Here is a 7,240-nt window from a genome sequence, read left to right on the forward strand (position 1 = left end):
GCATATTAAAATCGAAATTTAATAAGCTTTTTTAAATAAAATTTATAGAACTAATTAGAGAATAATTGACAATGTAAATGTCACACGATAATAATTTCATAATAATAAATTTGAAAAAAAATAATTTTGTTTAATATTTACTTAAAGATTAAAATCAATCTGTATCTTACATTTGACAGAAATAAAATTTTCTATTACATTCAACGTATTGCAGATAATTCGGTTGTAGGCCGTTCGTTAACGGCCGCGGTGGTCCAGCCAACACCAATCGAAAGTTATAACCGCCCCGTTAATTATCTCGCGGATGAGGGATTAATTCGTTTGGCCGTTCGATAACTCATCGACGCTCTCGCGAGCGTGAAAACGTGAAAGCTTCCTGTCAGTAACGACGATAAAGCATCGGCGACCGCCAAGAGAAAATTCGAAAGCCGTCGCGGTCGTGAAAACCCGTTCGACCAAGTCATCGGTTGTTCCATTCAAGACGAAATCTGGTCTAGACGTGTACGAAAAAAAGAAGAGATCTACCAGACTCGTCGGCCTATTTACAAATACATGCCTTCCGGCAGAATCATATTCCGTGCGATGTGTTCGAACAGGCGTTATTCTTGCAAAAAATTAGACAAAACTTTAGAGTCCGTAAGAAAAATGTGTAAAAACACATATAAAATATTCACAAGACCTACTACAGACCATTAGACACGGTAAAAAATTTCCAGGTAAGGAAATATCTTGCAAGTTTTCAATTTGTCGTATTAAATAATTGTCTAGCTAATTATAATACATTTAATTTCCTAAGATATATTTGAATTTGTTATTACGTTTGCTTTAAACGATTAATAATTTGATTTTTAATGAAATTTCAGATGGTAATCTATTGATAAATTTATTAATTTCCAGTTGCATCCTGATATGTTTTGTATTTAGATGTATTGTTTCTTCAAATCTTTTTTGTATTATACAATACATCAAATTAAATAAATAAAATTTGATTAAATTATAATGATTTTCAAACGCTGTATCACGTCGATTGTCTTAGTTTAGGAAAAGCATTGACGTTGATACAAAGCGATTACCCTGTACCAGAGACGTCACAAAGCGATGCTTTGCGATACGTGTGATACACAACGGAGCAACATTTCGTTCTCTGCACGATGTAAGGACGCGCATAACACAGGAAGAACATCCTCGAGATATTTGGAAGTCACAAGAATAATACGGTTCGATGAACCATACACCGAATTGACTACCGACTGAATAACAATCGGCTTTGACTAGGAATGATTCACGGTAGTGAATCTACTTAGTTAGGCTAATTGCCTTCCAAACTCTCTTCTCTCGATCTTGAGAATGGCGCTCGAGACTCCCAGCCACCTCGGTCGGACACTTTCTTCCGTTTGCGAGCGTCGACCCATAGCTTCATAACATATTACGCGTGACGAGATACATGTTGATCGACCTACGAACGACAGCGAATTCCAGACCTGGAGACAATGAGACATGATAGAACAATAATTCCGTCTGTTTGAGAGATCTTCTCAAGCGAATAATATTGCTTTTCTCATCTATATTTATATTTAGAGTGTGAGCTTATCAATTAAATTTATTTTTATATTTTTGATATTAATCAAAAACGTATCACGAGATAGACGAATAAAAACATTGAAAATAAAAAGAATTGAGCATTCTCTCTCGCGTATTTTCCTTTATCCATATTTGATAAAATAATGAAAATTTTTGTCTGTTATTTACGTGAATGTGTCATATGTATAATTCTCTTTACATGATGAATAGATGTGATAAATAAAAGTTCTAAAATAAACAACTTTTGCATGCGGTTTGCATTACACATTGTTAGGATTGCAAGTTAGTATTACTGAATTTAAATCGAGGTATAGCTACTTGGATTAGTAACGATCGTGACTCTACAAGAAAAAAAAAGTATATAATACTTATCGACATCAATCACTTTCCATTATTTTCAACTATAGTCAATGCACGTGACTTTATATGCCACCGTCAGTACATTTTCCTTGTGACAATACAGTATATTATGTTACACAATAGGCAATTAGGGAAACGTCACGGCGTCACGTAAAAAGTCCGTTTCCTGTGTCGTGAAAGAAATTAAATTTACCGAACAAATCAATCGAGTAGCGTTGTCACCCCGTGCGTATAGTCTTCGATCAGCCAGGGTCAGCTGTGAACGTACGTATTGCGAAGCACCCGGATGCACTCGTGACATTTTCAACCCCCGTTTGTTCGGTAAGGAAAGGTTCAAAGGTCGGAAATGTCAGCGGCAGCGTCGTATATAACACGCGATATTTTAAAATGAGAAGATGTGGCGTCTTCCGAATCACTTTTAATTTACCAGCCCGTTCAACTCCACTGAGTTTTCAACTGTATTTCTCGAGGAAGTTTCTAACGAGGCCGGTTACCGGCAATTAATTAGAAGCGAAGAAATTTTTAATATTTTTTTGCTACTTAATGCTTTTTAAGTGAAATATTAAAGCCTCCTACAGTTCATAATTTGTACAAAATAATCGCGTTAAAAATATTAAATTATCAAAAATTTCTCGTAGATGAGATTTTGTTTAATACCTCTATCGAGATAATTAATGTCATTAAAATAAAAAAGATTTTATAAAAACTAGAATATTTATCGCTTCATATTCACGATAAATGTTAGAAAATTCTTAATTAAAAGTAATAAAAATGTGATTTACAGTAAATATATTGACTTCGCAATTAATAATTAATACCTTTAATAATCCGTAAAAAAAGAATCTCTATTTTTAAATTAGATTAGCATCAACAAAGCGCATTCGTTAGCGCTAAAGTCTTTCATTGTCTCCGAGGTGGGGAGGATCGCGCGGTCGTTCGAGATGAGGTATGCACAAAGGACGACGGTCCTCCGTGGTTGTTCACGGAAGGAGATAGGTAGTCGTAATAAATCGGATTTCAGGCAGACTTACTCTGGAGTTTGTGACGTGGTCGGTCGGCACGGACTCGGGAACGGTTTGCAGGGTACTCCGCATGCTAGCGGACATTGTAGGCCAGCCAGTTTCACTCCAGCCTCAGACCCTCGTCCTCCACCTCCAACGCTGTGTCGACGCACCCTCTTCTCCCCTCACGCCTGGAACAAAGGAAGAACGGCAATGTTGAGCCCGTGGGATTAAATAGACCGGCTTACTCTATCTCGACAAACCCTTCCGGACCCTTTTGGGACCGATTAAAAGCGAGAACGTTATTCTTCAAACGAACAATGCGATGCGATCGAAAGGTGAGGTCATCTATATGAGTCATTAATGATTCAAGTGACTTGATGTAAAAAATTACTGTAATGCTAACGGGAAAATAATAAATCAAGCTGCAAATTATTACTTTCTCTCTTAGTCTTCGATGAACAAGGTAAACGAGTAAATTTTTTTTTTTACTATAATACATATAAACGATACTTTTTCTGTCCATTTTATTCAGATTAGATACTTTAAACATTTAAAATATTTAGACATATTTAATAATTATTTTACAATGTATTTTGGAATAATAATTTAAATAATAATAACAATAACTTAAAATAATAATTTGAAAAGATGAAAAGAGTTGAGATGAAAATAAATAAATAAGTAAATAAATATATTTATTTTCATATCTTTTCCAATTTTCAAATTATTATTTTAAGTTATTGTACTATTATTATTTAAATTGGACGTTACATTAACACGCCAGCTGCAGCTCCGCCTTTTATTACAAACGCGCAAAAACGTAGATTAATTAAATGCCATTTGTTTTACATTTATTGTGCACAAAAAGATTATTATTATTACAATATCTAATGTATATTAATTTTATAGTAATCTCTGTCATTTTGAACCATCTTGTCATTGCGAAATAAGTAATTTCTTAAAAATTAATCATCGATATATTTCCCGAGATTAAAGAACCGATTTCCGCGACCGGGTTGTCGGTAAGATTATCTCATCTTCACCCAATTTACAGCCGAGCGCGAGATCGATACGACGTATGATATAGCGACGCAGTAGCCACTGATTGACGAAGTGCGCGCCTTATTAATTGGTATGCACGGCAAACCATAGGCTTCAATTAACCGCATGGCCGATGGTATCCGCGTATATGTGGTGCCGGTGGCACCGCACACACAACTTCAACATACCAGTCATCATCCGACGACCGTTGGGCGCATACATATGTATATGACCGACCAAACCGTGAAATGACGTTAATGTGCACGCGAGATCGGTGTTTACGTACGATGGAAGCATAATGTAAGTAATCAAATGAAAATGCCGACCGCAAGTGAAAATATCTCCGCGCTAACGAGTTTTCACGATTGTTACGCAGAGAGTGTGTCGCGTATATGCACGTCGTGATTATTATTAGCCCGATCGCGACATGTCACGTGTCATATTTATTCCGATCGCGCGAGCACGATTATATTCTTCCTGATGGATATACGTTTTATGTGGTCGATAACATATTTCAAGTCTCTTAAAATACATGGTATATATTCTCTCGGAATATATTTGCATATATATTAATCGATTTTAAAATTTATTTAATTTCATCAAATAATATATTTTTGAAAAATCAAGATTATACATATATATTAAAAATCGATCGTAAAACTTTACGAGAGACATTGTATTAATAACGTGTTTGATGACAAGCTGGTTGACAAATAATATTAGGTTGTCCTTTCAACGTTTTTGTCCTTTTAAAGCTTTCACGTTAGGTTCACATGCGATTACGATGTAAAAGGGATAAAAAGGACATGAAGGAATCCTTCGCTTCGAAACAGGCCGAAGTTTACACAGGTAGGCGAGCGTGAATCATACCTTGTAGCAACGGATACGGACGGAATGTAACGTCGAACCAACTTGGGCTCTCTCCGATGTGTCTGCTGACCCACGGCGGACAAGATATACACACACATACCTACGTCTCGTTCGTATATTACGATTCTATTTATATAGCACGAGACAAGCGCGACCGTGTTTACGCGCAAAACACACCACTGATGTCCATATCCCGAGTCACACGAGTCGGAAAAACAAATTTGGGTTTCTAACACAGCATTAGATGTAATATTGAATATTTCGTTCCTGATTTATCTCATTATGTGATAGCTGAGCCGTACATACCGATGAAGAAGAAAATGAGAGACTTACTACCAAAATATTACAAATTATAGTTGTTGTAAAAATATCTACAATCATGGCAAAAAAGATTTAAAATTAATACCTTAGAGAAAAATAGATTCCCCGTTCTTTATTTATTGACGTCATCGATATGTATAATTAGAATGCCTGTTATATTATAGCCTTAATTAAATAATAAACTCGATTTCTCTTTAAAGTTTATTTTGCTCTAGAAATATTTTATTTAATGAAAAGCCTTTTAATTGTGTAAAAATAAATTCGTTTTCATCATTGGTTTATTAAATAAATAAAATGTTCACGTAATGTAATAAATCTACAAAGAAAAATTTTATTTGAAAAAGTATACGTTTAATCATCGCGTTATAATATAAGATGTGAATGGAATCAATAATCCTACGGCACTCTTTCTCGTCGTTTCGGATTTATGTAAAGTTTCTATCTAATCGAGCGGAACAAGAAATCTGCGGAAACGACTGAAAGAAAGAAACGTCAGTAGTGTAAAAAAGAACGAAGGGAAAGATACGTATATCGGGTGATCCAAGTTTATTCACGACAGTGAATTTCAGGTATTACATAAGTATTACGCAAAGATCTTTTGTGCAACATAATACTCGAAAATGTAATCTCGTATAAGAATAGTCATATGTTTCAGAATTAATTAATTTATACAATTTACGAATTAAAATTCAGACATATGTCGCCACTCTAATTTATTATCAATTATATAACAAATTAAAATAAAAATATTTGCATAAAAATATTATATAAAAATATATTAAAGATTTACATATACTTTTTTTCATCTTTTAATACAATTTAATATTAATTTAGTATTAATTGAAGATTTCTAGATCAAAAAAATTATAAAAATTTATAAAAATAATATGTAATATACTAGATTGAAGACATTGTCATTGTATCTTCCCTTATAAAATTTTTGAAATTTTTGTTTGTGTCCGATATTAGATTCAAAGATCAGGATCGCACGTAATATTAAGTGGATCACTTTGTCCAGGCTTTCAGTGGCGTAAGTGTGTGCGCAGAATTCATGTCTCTCGTGATTGGTTGGGTAAAAACAAGATTGGCGAAAGTCGTCTCGGTATCGAGATTAATAATCCGGTAGGTATTATCTCTTCCTACGTGACCGCACGAGAAGGACAATCAATATTGCATTTACGAATTAGCAATCTTAATAAATCAAGTTTTCAATACAGAAAATAATTGTACTTTATTTGTTAGCTGTTTGTAAAACTACAACAAATAAAATAGTATTTTGTTTAAAAACTTAATCTCTTAAAATATAGGATCTATCAAGTTCATATAGATTGATACTATATATTTTAAAATCAGATTAAATAGCGATTGCGAATAAAAAACGTGTCTAAGAAATGTAGTGTATTTTCGAGATTATTGCACAGAAATTATATTAGGTATATTAATAAAATCGTCTAAGGAGTTATCTAGCCCTTCGTAACTTTTTAATAGTTGGAACAAAAAAATATACCTAATTATATTGAATACATAATATCAGTGTTTTGAGAAATAATATATATAATAAAATAATTTCTTTAATCGAATGAGAAGAAGCTTGGATGCAAAAAAAATGCAATTAATTAATAGTTAACTGAAACGATTATTTAAAATTTTTTTATTTACGTGTCCTCGTTTATATAAGAGTTTACTTTCGATTGCTTCGTGATGGACACACACGTGACAATGTTTGGCGAAAAGTCAGCAAAATCAACGTTTATGTAATTTTTCTCTTCTCTATTTCTTGAACATTAATCGCATGCTTGTAGAAACTGACAAATAATAAACGCGGGGGCGGAAAGGGTGGGGAGACATTTGAGAAAGTGAGATGGTCTCTCCGTGATGTATTTTATATTACATTTTGTGCAGCGGCACGTGACCGAGAACAAGAAATTAGAAAAGAAAGTATGAAAAAACGGCATTTACTTTTCTAGTTAAGAGAATCCATGTGTTATATTAAAAACAATTAATATATTAAAAATATTAAATAATTATCTCAATTATATGTATTCAAAATAAAATTGAATTAT

The 7,240-nt window shown here is 33.5% G+C and overlaps 1 protein-coding gene across 1 annotated transcript in view; it reads right to left on the minus strand.

Annotated features, from left to right (window-relative positions):
- The window catches only part of LOC140667879 (serine/threonine-protein kinase MARK2), a 90,279-nt gene extending 87,169 nt beyond the window's left edge, over positions 1–3,110 (minus strand). The window contains exon 1 of the mRNA XM_072896193.1: positions 2,973–3,110. The gene's annotated coding sequence lies outside the window, so the exon portion shown is untranslated. The remainder of the gene's footprint in view (positions 1–2,972) is intronic.
- Positions 3,111–7,240: the final 4,130 nt, after the last annotated feature.

Source organism: Anoplolepis gracilipes, chromosome 7 (assembly GCF_047496725.1).
Source record: "Anoplolepis gracilipes chromosome 7, ASM4749672v1, whole genome shotgun sequence".
NCBI lineage: Eukaryota > Metazoa > Arthropoda > Insecta > Hymenoptera > Formicidae > Anoplolepis > Anoplolepis gracilipes.